The sequence below is a fragment of the Callospermophilus lateralis genome, chromosome 16 (assembly GCF_048772815.1).
Source record: "Callospermophilus lateralis isolate mCalLat2 chromosome 16, mCalLat2.hap1, whole genome shotgun sequence".
NCBI classification, from domain to species: domain Eukaryota; kingdom Metazoa; phylum Chordata; class Mammalia; order Rodentia; family Sciuridae; genus Callospermophilus; species Callospermophilus lateralis.
This window is the reverse complement of record NC_135320.1, coordinates 89,138,628-89,152,471: the sequence shown is the minus strand read 5'-3', so window position 1 is coordinate 89,152,471 and position 13,844 is coordinate 89,138,628. Positions and strand designations below refer to the sequence as shown.

The 13,844-nt window shown below is 43.2% G+C and overlaps 1 protein-coding gene across 9 annotated transcripts in view; it reads left to right on the top strand.

Moving 5' to 3' along the window:
- Ptk2 (protein tyrosine kinase 2) overlaps nt 1–13,844 on the top strand; it is a 228,940-nt gene that overhangs the window by 25,381 nt on the left and 189,715 nt on the right. For 3 of the 9 annotated variants that reach the window (XM_076835439.2, XM_076835438.1, XM_076835441.1), the window contains one exon: nt 6,604–6,699. The exons of the other annotated variants lie outside the window; for them this stretch is intronic. The gene's annotated coding sequence lies outside the window, so the exon portion shown is untranslated. The remainder of the gene's footprint in view (nt 1–6,603; nt 6,700–13,844) is intronic. 9 annotated transcript variants of the gene reach the window in all.

Sequence of the window (13,844 nt, the reverse complement as noted above, 5' to 3'; positions counted from 1 at the left end):
TGAATGAGGTTTTTAACTTGACACCCCTGAATGAGGCAAAAGAAGCAGAGAACCTTCGAAGAGCAAGTACTTCTAACTGTAGCCGACTGTAGCTTTTTTGTAGCTTCACATTGGTTTTCTTTAATAGTGTTTCTTTAATATGTTACCTGATGTGGAGGTTCTGTGGCTGCTGAGCTGGCAGAGGCTGTCATTGTCCCTAGAGTCTTGCACAGAGGAGAGCTAATGTTCATTCTAAGAAGTGTGTTAAGCACTAAGCTGCACCATTTGATTCCTTTGGGGCTGGGCTGTGTCTCTTGTTCACTGCTGTATATCCATTGTCTAGTGCAAGGCGCGGCTGATGTCAGTCACTGAGTCATATCTGTGAATGAAGACATGCTGTGGAGTGCAGGGGAAGGCAGCGCCCATCCATACATCCAGCTAGCCACGGAAGGTGCTCCAATGGAGGTAGCAGTAAGTGGCAGGCAGATGTTAGATAGGTCATGAGTTACTTGTAAACTGAAAGCAATTTAGTTCCACTAGAAGATAGGTGTGTTAATTTTTTGTTGCTGTGATTAAAATATGCAAAAAGAACAACTTGGAGGAGGGACAGTTTTATTTATTTTATGTGTGTTATGTATTATAGTTGTCGATGGACCTTTATTTTTATTTATATGTAGTGTTGAAAATTGAACCCAGTGCCTCACACATGCCAGGCAAGCACTCTACCACTGAGCCCCAACTCCAGACCCAGGAACGATTTATTTTTGAAGGTTTTGTCCGTGATTGACCAAGTCCATTCATTGCTCTGGGCCCAAGGTGAGGCAGAACATCGTGGCTGAAACTAGTGGCAGAGGAAGGCTGCTCCATTCATGACAGCCAGGAAACAAGGAGGAAGAAAGGAGGGGAGGGAGATGAACCATTCCAGGGCATGACCCACATCCTTCAGCTGTGTCCCACCTGCCCACAGTTACTATCCAGTTAGTTTGTTTGAACTAGGATGGACTGACTAGGTTACAGTTCTCACAGTCCAGTAATTTCACCTCTAAGTACTTCTACATTAACACAGGAACTTTGGGCAGACACCTCATATCAAACCATAAGATTTTGTCCCAACCATGAGAAACAAGCTCATCTGCTTAAACCCAAGATTGGACAGAAGACATGAGGTATAGCAAAACTGAGGTTTTTTATTGATGGTCTTGTGAGATCTGGTTGAGCAAGCACACCTGGAGTAGTGACAATCAGCATTTTCTCTAGAGAAAACTGTACTTCTGCCTGAAGGACATGTTGATGAACCTGGCTAGCCAGTGTACCTGGGCAGCAGTCCACCTGCATCTATCCCTAACATAGTGCTGCCTTTCCCCTAGAGGAAGAACTGGAGTTATAATCTGTGCAGTTAGCTAATTTTAAAATTGAGGCAGGCAAAGGGAAGGGCTGTAGGTAAAATGACTACAGTTCGATCTCACATTCTATTAAGGCTAAATACTGTGTTTTGAAAATTGACCACTAGACTTTCTATTTCTCACAAGACCCCCTTTTTCTTTTTCTTTTCTTTGAGGGGGTGGGGTAATAGGGATTGAATTCAGGGGCACTTGACCTCTGAGCCACATTTCCAGCCCTATTTTGTATTTTATTTTTAGAAACTGTTGTTGAGGCTGGCTTTGAACTTACGATCCTCCTATCTCAGCCTCCTGAGCTGCCGGGATTATTGGCATGTGCCCCCCGCCCCTGCTCTCCCCGGCTTTAATGACTTTTGATTTCATTTTCATTTTTGTACTGGTACCCTTTGAATTGACTTAGAACAAAGTTGAGACTCTGACAGAACCTTTTTGTGATATTTACTAGGCACTTCTGTATAAAAACCCTTGCTTTATAATCTCCTAGTTTTACTTTCAGGAGGATTTGTGTCAATAAATAAAATAAATAAAATGACCATTGTCTTATCTTTTAAATGTCCATATATGGCTGCTTTGGTTATATTCTTTTGCCAGGTGTTTAAGAGAAAGTTGTTCAAAACTGACCTTTTTCCATGTAGTTGGAGTCAGCTGAGATTTGTTAGGGATCACTCTTGGGAAATTGTGAGAAGCCTCTTGGCTCCTTCAGCTTTTCCTCTACCTACATGAGATAGGGTCTTGCTGATCATATGTGGCTTCCCTTGGAAGCATCAGGGACATTTCCCTCTTCAGGGACCCTCCTCTTTGCAGAAAGTGTGTTGTTTGTCCTCCTGTTCTCTAGGGTCCTCTTGATCCCCCTCATTGGGGGGTTGGGTGACTCACTAGACCCTGGGCCCTTATAGAAGTGCCATTGTTCCCCGAGTTTTGGCTGACAAAAGAGGGCAAGGGCCAAAATATTGTCTGTCTGTTTTTCCTTAGCTCTTTTACTTCCTTGACTTTGGTCTCCAGGTCTTAGTTTTAAACGTTCAGCAGGCCAGTTTCACCAGTCTTAATGTGGGGGTAATAGTTATACTTTAACGTGTATAATTTTTACAGTAACCCCTTTTGTTTAATTACTGGAAGTCAGCTTTATATCCTATCTGTAATGGCTTATTGTCTCAAATTACCTCAGGTTGTTATGTTAGAAGCAGTGGTTCTGCAAAACATTAACAGGCAACGGTTATACATTTTAAAAAAATATTTATTTTTTAGTTATAGGTGGACACAATACCTTTATTTTATTTTTATGTGGTGCTGAGGATCGAACCTAGTGCCTCACGTGTGTGAGGCAAGTGCTCTAACACTGAGCCACAATCCCAGCCCACCAGTTTATACATTTTTAAAAATTTATTTATTTATTTATTTAAAAAGGAAAATACAAAATGAAATTAACAAGCAAAAAACATTCAGTTTGTATAATAGCTATGAACCAAGAAACATGATTTTTATAATCATAAACCTTTACTTAGTTGAGTATTATATTCCATTTATTTTGAGATGTAATCTTTACAACAAAAACATAACTTTAAATGAGGCCTAATGTGGGCCTTATTTCAGGTAAGGCAGTGCTCTTGGGAGTAATACAGCATTACACTGGAAACATGAGTCCAACAAAAACAGAGAGTTTCTGACTGTCTTTTTGTGGAAAAGTGCCAAATACATCAAATGTTTTACAATGTCAACCTTTAAAAACATCAGCTTTTTATTATTATCTTTCAAAAATACATTTAACTGGGTGTGGTGGCACATTCGGCTCATGAAGCTGAGGCAGGAGGATCATGAAGCTGAGGCAGGAGGATCGAAAGTTCAAAGCCAGCCTCAGCAATTTAGCAAAGTCCTAGCAACTTAACAAAACCCTGTCTCTAAACAAAATACAGCAAGGGCTCCAGGTGTGGCTCAGTGGTTAAGTGCCTCTGGGTTTAATCCCTGGTACAAAAAAAAAAAAAAGATTTTGAATTCTCATCCCAGTGTAAAAAAAATAACACAAAATTCTATATATATCTTATTGATAACAGGTTACCTTTATCTAGTTACATATATGTTGTGTCCTTTGTGACTGGCAGCTTTCACCCCCTGAAGAAGATAGGATAGTTGATAGTCAGGCACTCAGGGTAATGGGCCTCAATTAAGGTCCTCCCACTAAATGTAAAGGCCACCCTGTGATCTTAAACATTTTAGTCAACTCCTTATTTCAGAGTGGTGGGAAAATGGGAGTGGGTGGACCCAAATGGAAGTTAGAGAAAAACAAACCTTACTCCTTTTCAATAAGATGAAATATTCACACTTTTTTTTTTTTAGTACTTTAATCAAAATACAGCTGAAACTTTTTGTATACATATAGATTACACCTATTAGAATTTTAACTCTTAGTAATTTTGTTTGTAGGTTAAAATCCAGAAATGAGCAATCTTAAATCTTTCTTTTTAAAATTTACTAAACAAAAAAACATTTTTAGTAGACCCAAATATATGTTACCATATGGAATTCAAGAAGCTGAGAGTACTTGAATTTGTGCTTAGTTGATATTTTACTATTTTAACTTTACAAAATTAATCAGATGACTTCTAAGAAACACATTTATGAAGAGTAATCCCATTCATGTTAAAAAACTAATTTACCCATTTCTAACTTACAACTCTAGTTAACACTTTAAGTCAGTTATTCCTGCCGAAGAAAAATTCTTAGAAGTAATGGACGTTGTACTTTAAATATTTTATAGAAGCCAACACTCTGATTGGCAGAGTGTGGGTTAGAAGTTTCAAAGGCATCTTACTCTTACCAATTTAAACTTTTTGTTGAAGTTATTTGAATCATATGAACTGAAAGGCCATTCATTAAATTTATGAGTACTCATCTATACATGAATTTTTTAAAATTTATGTTTAGTTGTAGATGGACACAATAACTTTATTTTATGTCTTCATATTTTTATATGGTGCTGAGGATCGAACTTGTTAATCTATATGTATATAATCTATATACAGGTGTAATCTATATGTATACAAAAAGTTCGTACTACTCGGCTGTACCACTGAGCTACAGCCCCAGCCCTGGACCTTTATTTTTTATTTATTTTTATGTGGTGCTGAAGATAGAACTCAGTGCTTCACACATGCTAGGTAAGGGCTCTTCCTACCACTGAGCCACTGCTTCAGCCCCATTTTTACTTTAGACGAAAACTTTACATATGGAATCTTTCTATTGTCCTTCCCTGTCCCTAGGCCTAAAATTTTTATTCCCCATTTTTTTTTTTTTTTTTTTTTTTGGTGGTTTGTGTAATTAAGCCCTTCCCCTCCGCCCCCGACTGCTCCGTACTCCACCCTTTCTTTATTGGAGGTTACTTATACACCCTGGATTTGTGTTTCTGAATAGAGTCTGAGTCACACACAACTTCCAAGATGTCCCTATCACCAAGGAAGTACTTCTCTCTTGAGCTCAAGAATAGATTTTCCTGCCTTGGTCCATGCATGGGTTACCTGGTTGCCATGATACTTGCTTGGGCCCTTTTCCCATGTTGCCAACCCTCTTTTGATTTTGGATCAGCCTCAGGGATCACCCTCAATTTCCACTCCCACTCTAAGACCACTGCAAAAAGGCAGAGAGATCTGTCTTCTATAAGGAGGGAGTCCGCATGACCCCAGGTGACATATGGGGCCCCATGTTGGGTGCTGAAATTGATAGAAATACCAAGTTGTCAAACACATATTTGGAAGTGGATCAGCAAGGCAAACTGTGCTTCTGCCAGAGAGGTGTGCTGCCAAATCTTGCTGACAAGTGTGCCTGGGTTCTTGTAGCTCATGTGGTTCCTTTTCCTCCACATTGGCATCCCCACCCCCTCCCCTTGTTGGTCTCTATCTTCTGCTCTTCTCACATGCCTAGTAGTATTTCCTTGCCATGAATCAAGAAATTCTTCTTTAAACACATGGGTGGCTTCCTTCAACTGAGTTTTGTATGAGGGCATCTGGACAGGCCATTTGTTGGGGAATCCCATGTTGTTATCTTTGTCTTTCCTGTAGGCTGATAAGATTCCCCAAGAATGCCCTGACAGTCTCTTTCTTGCAGGATAAGGATTTGAATGCCAAGTGCTGGGGGCTGGAGTGTGTGTTCAGTGAGGGGATCTACCATCAGTCCCATTGGTCAGGCCCACCCCATCCCAGGGGTACCCCTTTCTAGAGCAGCCTCTAGTCTGGCAGGGTGGGGTGGGTGGGGGAGCTCCCTGAGCCCCCTCCTGGGCCTTCGCCTTCTTCCCTGGTCTGCAGCCTTTGCTGCAGTGGGCTCTGGGCTTCCGCATGTCCTGCTCTGGAGGGGGTTGGTGGCCGCTGCTGGCCTCAGGTCTGACCATCTTGGTCTGTGGAGTCATTCACTGTGCCCCCCAGTCTTTTGTTGTTTGTCTTCCAGGTTTTTTTCTTTTTCCTCATTTGTTTTTGTTTCGGTCTACATTAGAGACTTTTCTTACAATTTCACAAATGTTGAGTTTTTTTTTTTTTCCCCCCCTTTCAACTTTCCTTGGCCTGCGTGTTTGGTTTTTAATTAAAAAAAAAACAAAAAAAAAACAACCCAAAAAACTCTTTAGTGTAACTTTAGTGGGAGGGGGTGAAATAAAAATGTGCCTTCTGTTTCTTATCTTACCCTAACTTATTAGCCAACTTTGTGGCAGGTTGATTTACGCTGGTTGATGTTTTAATGGTTTTTAATCCCTTTTATTTGTGTATTTATGTTTTCTATAACTAAAGTATGGACTTGGACACATGGGTTGTGGTAATATACATATATATATGTAGAAAGGGAGGGGGAGAGAGAGAGTTGTTTTTTTTTTTTTAGCATTTATTTCATTTGTTCATTATTAACCAGTGGGTGATATCCATCACTTAACCCTCTTGTATATCAGGTGTCTTTGATGACACTGGTAATTGAGTGTCCCTTGGATTCTTAATTGCAAATGGACACAATACCTTTATTTATTTATTTTTATGTGGTGCTATGATTGAACCCAGTGCCTCATGCATGCTGGGCAAGTGCTCTGCCACTGGACTACAACCCCAGGCCCTGTGGTAATATTTTTTTTCCTTCATTCAGAGTCTAGCCCAGTTGGCAAGGTACGCACCCAGAGGCTGACTAAGGTGGTGGATACAGTAGTGCTTGAAAACACGGTCAAGGAAGGTAGTCACGTGTGTGTGTCTTGTCTCTTCAGCTTCCCCTGGACTATGATGGAAGGAGAAAGGAGGCACTAGCAGTGTTTTCAGATCGTCTTCAGATATTTTCACAGAGCTTTGCTGCCTTTTGAACTGTAAGTGTGATTCTTCTACACTTGTGTCTTGGTTCTTTTGTCTGCTTTCCTTCACCTGTCCTAGGATCTCTGTGACATATAGTAGCAGCAAACAAAACAGTTGGTTTTGTAGGGCAGGTGAGGGGAGAAGCATGGGGCATCCGGTGCCACTGAGAGTGAAGCTCTGTGTTGCTTTTCTGAGATAGGCAGGCTGTATAATGATATTGGCTGATGCTAATAGTAACACTTGTATACTCTGGGCATTATAAACACTAAGTTGTAATTACTAATTGAGTCCCTGCACTGACCTTATGAGTAAGGCTTGCATAAACAAACACAGAGAGGCTAAACATTGCTGAGGTTATAACTGGCAGTGCCTAGCTTCAGTGTAACCTCCTACAGGTTGCTCTCTTATCCTCCTGGACTCCAGATTCAGACGTTGGCTGCTTATTTCCAGTCATTCTCTCTTATCTGCAGCATGTACGAGGCTGCCACAGACTCTGACCACATATGTAGTGTGTTTTCCCCTATACATGTATTTCTTTTTTTTTTTTAAGTTGTAGATGGGCACAATACTTTTATTTATTTATGTGGTGCTGAGAATTGAACCCAGTGCCTCACTCATGTGAAACAAGCACTCTGCCACTGAGTCACAACCCTAGCCCCAATATACATGTATTTCTCTGATAATCAAATTTATAAATTAGTCATGGTAAGAGATTAACAAATAACAGCTAATAATAAAATAAAACCATTGCCAGATGCTGTAGTAAAGGCTATGTGGTCTTTTTCTCTTTTTAAAATATCTTGTTGTATTTTCAACTTTTCACTTTTTTGGGTGGTGGTAGTGATGGTGATACTGGGAATTGAATCCAGGGCCTTAGGGAGGCTAAGCAAATGTGTTACCACTGAGCTACATCCCAAGCCCTCAACTCTTCACTTTATAGGAAGCCCTTTACAACTTCTCTTTGACATATCCAGATTGCCAAAATTACTACTTTTGTGATTTGGGGACATCATTAAGGAAATAAGTGTTACTTGAATGCAAACACTGCAGTGCTGCAATAGCCTTATGAGTAAGGTTTGCATAAACAAAGACATATACAAGTTAACGTATACATATACAGGTTAAAGGGATGATTTATGTCCCAGGTGGGATAGGGCACATTTTATCATACAACTCAGAATAGTATATAATTTGAAATTTAGGAGTTATTTCTGGAAATTTCCATTTAATAATTTTGGGCCATGTTGACTGTGGGTAACTAAAATTGCAGAAAATAAAATTATGGATAAGGGTTGGGCATCTTGTATACTAATAATTCAACCTTAATCAAGTTGTTTAATCTACCTAAACCTAGTTTCTTCCCTGACAAAGGAGACTGTTATATGATCTTTCTTATGGATTGTTATGAAGATGCTGTGAGGTTTGTGTAATTTGTTCAACACTTAAAATAGCAAATAGTATTTGGTGGTATTTTTCTTCCCATTATTGTGAGAGTAAAACTGATCCCTGAAGAGGTTAGATTATATCCCAGTGCTGTGATGCACACCTATAATCCTAGCACCTTGGGAGGCTGAGGCAGGAGGATCGTGAGTTCAAAGCCAGCCTCAGCAAAAGTGAGGTACTAAGCAACTCAGTGAGACCCTGTCTCCAAATAATACAAAATAGGGTTGAGGATGTGGCTCAGTGGGCAAGTACCCCTGAGTTCAATCCCTGGTACCTGCCTCCCCCCCAAAAAAGAAGAGATTAGATTACTTATAATTTGTATATTTTGGTGATTTGTGACCTGTGGACCTTAGTTCCTGGTCCATAGTAGGGAAATCGTAGACATGAGAGTCCATCCCCATTTGTACAGAGCTTAGCAAACTGAGGACAGATGTGTTGATTGAAGAGTCACTAGTCTCCCTTGGGTTAATGCTAGCTAGGAGCATTTTGTTTGACCAGTATGTCACCACAATGAGTGCCTCATGAACTTGGACTTCATGGAGTCAGTTTTCTGATAATTTATATTGAATTTTACTTTAGCCAGTGTTTTCATTTTTTGTTTTGGTACTGGGGATTTAGCCCAGGGGTGCCTTGCCATTGAGCTAGCCCCCAGACTTTTTTTATTTTAAAAAATTTGAGACAGGATCTCGACAAGTTGCTTTAGGGTCTTGCTAAGCACTCAGGCTGGGCTTAGTCTCCCAAGTTGCTGGGATTACAGGCGAGTGCCATTGTGTCCACCATGGCAAGTGTTTTTAGAGTAGGAACCCTGGTTTGTTTTTTCCATTTCCATGTGAGAGTCAGTTTGCTTTCCTCTTTTGTTCTCCTTTCTCCCCACATCTACTTTGGTTTCTAGGTATTAGGGAAGGGAAATTATGTGATGTGGTTTCAGTTTCCTGGTGAGTTTGCAGGTCATTCTCAGGGCTAATGGGCTATGGGAAGGTGGTAGACAGGAGGAGGACTGCCCTGAGACCCTCTGCAGCCCACTGTATTTGTGAATAGAGGCACCCTCTATAGCCCCAGAACAATTGACATATTCGGATTCTGAGGTCTGGGACTTCTACTCCAAAGAGCATTTCCTAAGAGTCTAGAATGCTGGGTGCTATGCTAGACTGAGATTTTCTGTGAGCCTTGTTCTTATAACATCCTTTCTTCAGGGGCTGGGCAGCTCATACAGGCTGGTGAGTGCTGCATGGAGAAAGAGTTGCTCTGGGGAGTGCTCATCGAGTTTCTCTGGGAGTACTCACTGGGCCTCAGCCCAGCATGGACAGCCTGCTGGACACTGCTCCCAGGGGTGCGGTGTCCAGTAGGAGCCCTGGAGAGTAGGAGCACTTGTTCTTGAGGGGTGGGCAGGGAGCAGGTCTTGCATGGAGGCTCAGAGGTGAGCAGGTTTGGTGTTGAGTCCTTGTGGATGCAGTTTGCTATAGGTAGAGCCAGGTTTGCCAGAGAGAACTGGGGGAGGTGTTCAGAGAGAGGCAGGTGGCTGGGCTGTGTCTTGGCTGCAGGGTTTCTGCCCTCTGAAGGAGCTGTGTTTGGCTGAGGGCAGTGGGGAAGGACTGGTGGTGCTTTTTTTACTTGTTTATATAATTGAAAGCTAGGATAGTGGATGGAAAGCCAGCATCGGCCCCTCCCAACCCTGAATTCCATGCCACAGGCTTCTTCCTTCACCACTTTTCATTTTGGGTGTGCTGATGTTATCTCCAAAACGTGATATTTCATGTAAACCTTGCCATTTGTGGCCTCTCAGTTTTAAGTGATCTGTTGTGGGTTGGTGCTATTCCCACATCTCTTCCTGCGTCTCATTTTTGGATAGTCTCCATGTGTATTTCTCTTATAAAAGTCTTCTTTTGTGATTTTAACAATCTTTTCCTTGGGCCCTTAGTTTATATTAGAATCTTTGCTCTTCAGTTTGCAGGGTAAGGATGGTACTGCCCCAGGAACTGGCTCTTCCCTCCCTTTCTAGCAAGTGTCCTTGTCCTGGGTCACACTTTTGTTTCTACCTTTACACTGCTGGGTTTCATGTTGCTACCGTTGCAGTTCCAGCCAAATGTTCAGGGGCTGCACATGGGTTGAACTCTAAAAACAGTGTATGTATTTTAATTATAGGGATCATTTTGTTCTTTTGAGTCTCTTGTTTTAAGGATTCAGAGTTCTTCCTAGATGTGCTTAGTGAGGTTTTGCCTATCTCTTGTAGGTGTTCTTCAGCTTTCCATCTTGGCTTTTTCTTTCAAGGCTGTTTCTCTCTCGGTACTGACTCCTCTTGGGTGGAGGTGCATTCCTTGGGGTCTAGTTGGCTGTGGTTGTCTGAAGTGCCTAAGAAGCAGGGCTTGATGTTTGCCTGAGTTGGAACCGCGTTCTGAAGGGGTTTAGCCTGGGCTCTCTGCCTCAGCATGCTTCTGTTCTGTCAGCCCCAGATAACCAGGCCGCGGGGAGGTTTTACTCTCAGAAGGTCAACACTTGTACCATAAACCTTTGCTTCATTTTCTAGAGAAATACCCTTGGATTTTTTTTTTTTTTTTTTGGTCCAAGAGGAGATGCTGGGTTGGCCTGAGCATAACTTGTCATGGAACTAGGCCATACTCAGCAACCTCACAGCCAGAAGCCTGCCTGTTCCAGGACTCAATGTCTGTGGGTCTCTGACATCATTCTGCTCCCAGCTCCTTTTTAATATTTGGATATTTGTTGGATTCTCATCTTTTGGTGACTCTCCCTTTTCTGATTTTTATTATTAGAGATTTGTCATTTTCTCTAGTGCTTTTGTTTCATGAAGTCTTTAGAGGACTAAAAACTAGTCTTCCTTCTTGAACCCGAAGCCACTAAGGACTGTAAGGGATGGGCATGTGTAGTGTGACGTGTTGGCGTGTCATGAGGACCATAGGGTCGGGATATGATATATTGTCCTGTCCTGAGGATCTTAGTGGTGGCATGTGACGTTGTCCTGTCATGAGGACCTTAGGGGTGTGATGTGACATTGTCCTGTTGTGAGGACCTTATGGGTAGGATGTGACATCCTGCCATGAGGACCTTAGCAGTGGTATGTGACATGTTGGCCTGTCATGAGGTCTTAGGGGTAGGATGTGACATGTTGGCCCGTTGTGAGGACCTTAAGGTGTAGGCCACACAGCTTGGGTAAGAGTAATAGTTTTGGTGTCAGGTATTTCTGAGGCTACTGACACTGCCATGTTTGCTGTGGGACTCTGGGCAAGACATTTGCTTTTCTGTTCCTCATTTCTTCAACAAATACTTATTGTACCCCTTCTGTGTTTGTAGCTGAAGTCGGGGCAGTGGAGCTGGTTTTCTTGGAGTGGCTTTTGTTCTGCTCTGAGGCAGGGCTTGAGGCTGTGCCCATGTGAGCAGAGTTGGCACACCTGTGGTTGGAGCTGTGATGCCTCTGAGGGTTTGCAGCAATGAGGAAGGAGAGGCAGTTGAGATCATGCCATCCTTGTCTGGTGCCAGCCCTCAGCAGCCAGTTAGTCTGGGAGTAGTTCCAGTGTTCGCATGAACTGTGGAATGGGTTCTTTCCAGGCTGCTCCATTGGAAAGAGTGGGAGCTGGTGATCCTGGTAAAGAATTGGTTTGTACTGTGGACTAGCCATTAAGTTCAGGGAATGTTTGCTGAGTTCTTGCTGATTGCCAGATGTGGTTCTCATGGCATTAGGTAGATCCAGCTGCAGCACAAGCCAGAGGGTGGATGGAGGGGGAGCAATCATAGCAGCAGCATAGTGAGAGCCCAAGCCACGAGCCTCCAGTTGGAAGCTGGGAAGCAGGTCTCACCTAAATACTGTGGCGTAGGTAGGCTCCGCAGTAGGCGTTGCAGGCTACAGGTGGATGACTAGGAGAAAGAGCATTGCCGGGAGGGAGCAGCACCATGGCGAGTGCAGGTATCTAGTGAAGGGCAGCTGGAGTGCTGTTTTTGCTGCTGTGGAGCAGAATATTCCTCAGTTCAGTAACAGAGAAAATGTAGGAATAGACACGGGTGAGTCCCCACTGGTTGTGGAGGAGACCAGGCAAGCAGCAGAGGCATCATGGGCTAGGGTGGCAACGGTAGTAGTGGTGGTAAGAAGCAGGTAGAACCTGGATGCATTTTGAAAGTAGAACCTGTGGGACTAGGCAGGGTGTGAGGAAAGTAGGGGCCAGTTGCCTGTGAGGCTGTGGTCTGGGCAGCTGGGAGGAGCCTGCAGGACTGGGCTGGGACTCAGTGGTGTATGAGGAGTGCACCTTCAGGCATTTCTCATTTGGATATGTTCCTTAGGGCCTCCTAGGGGTCTCTGGCAGTTGGAGTATGATCTTGGAAAAGAATTTTGAGCTGGAAGTAGAAGTGCAAGCTAAGGGACACTAGGTGGTCACTGGTGAGCATAGAGAAGCTGGCCAGAGACTGAGCTGTATGTTACTTTGCTGTTAAATGGTCAGGAGGAGTGTTAGCAGCACAGAGCAGCTGCTGGAAAAACCAGTATTGGTTGCTATGGAAAGAAGGGATGAAAATACTTCATGAGGAAGGGCATGTTCAACTTTGTCATGCAGCAGAAAGGTCAAGTTGAAGTTTTGGTTTGACCTTGTACTAAATAGCATAGTGGAGGTCATTTGGTGGTATTCAGAGCAGTTTAGGTGTATGGGGAGAAGCTACTGAAATGGTGGTTTAACTTAGTGGCTCCTGCTCTAAAGAGGGAAGACAGGCAGGTTGCATTTAGGTTGCCTTGGGCCTAAGGATGTGATCACCGCCATCAAATGTACCCCCCACTAGGGTGCTTAGTCATTCCAGATGCACTAGGGGTCGATGGTGGTATTGTCACTCTCCAGGCAAGAAAACTCACGTTCAGAGGTCCAAACTGCTTTCTGAGGAGTAAGTGACTGGCATGAGTTGGCACTGGGCAGTGGAGTGTTTTGACCCCAGCTCACCTATTTTCCTTTTCTGTGGTGCTGGGGATTGAACCCAGGGCTAGTGAGGGCTCTACCACTGAGCTACAGCCCCAGCGCCTCCCAGCTTTCTTTGACCTGCGCTTTGCTGGGTGCTCTTGTGCCACCTGGGTGGGCAGGAGTATGGGCTCACCACATTTCATTTTCTGAGAAACTTAAATGCAGGAAAGGGAGCAGTGCAGTCTGGTTCTGGGGGAACGATAGTGTGCTTCTGAAAGAGCATACGCCAGAGGTTCTGTTCCCAGTCTTTGTTGGAAGTACTTCCATCAGAGGGCGGTGTGGTTCAGAATCAGGGTGGCCCTTGAAGGCCATTTTCCCAATCTTGCTTACATTTGAGATGTAGGAGTTAAGGTGAAGAATGATAGTCACAGAACAGTTTTCAGGTGTGTGTGGACTCTGACTCTGGTGTGATTCTTACAGTAGCTCAGTAAGGCAGTGACTACTGCTCCCATTTTACAGATAAACTGAACTTAGAGATGGTGAAACTTGTGCAAGGTTCCTATGATGGTGTCAGGTTCTTCACTTGAAGCTTAGCCCTTGTGCTCAACCAGTGCACAGGTGGGGCCCTGTGCTTACCTGGCAAGAGGATAGTGCCACCTCCTAAGCTGGCTTACCTCTGCTTCTATGAAACACCACACAGTGCTCAACCAGTCCCAGCTAATACTGAGGGAAGGATTGTTTCCCATCAGACATTTCTAACAGTGTGAAAGTTTGGCTTCCTGACCCTAGAAGTAGGCAGGTACCCTTTCTTAGAATTCTCATATTTA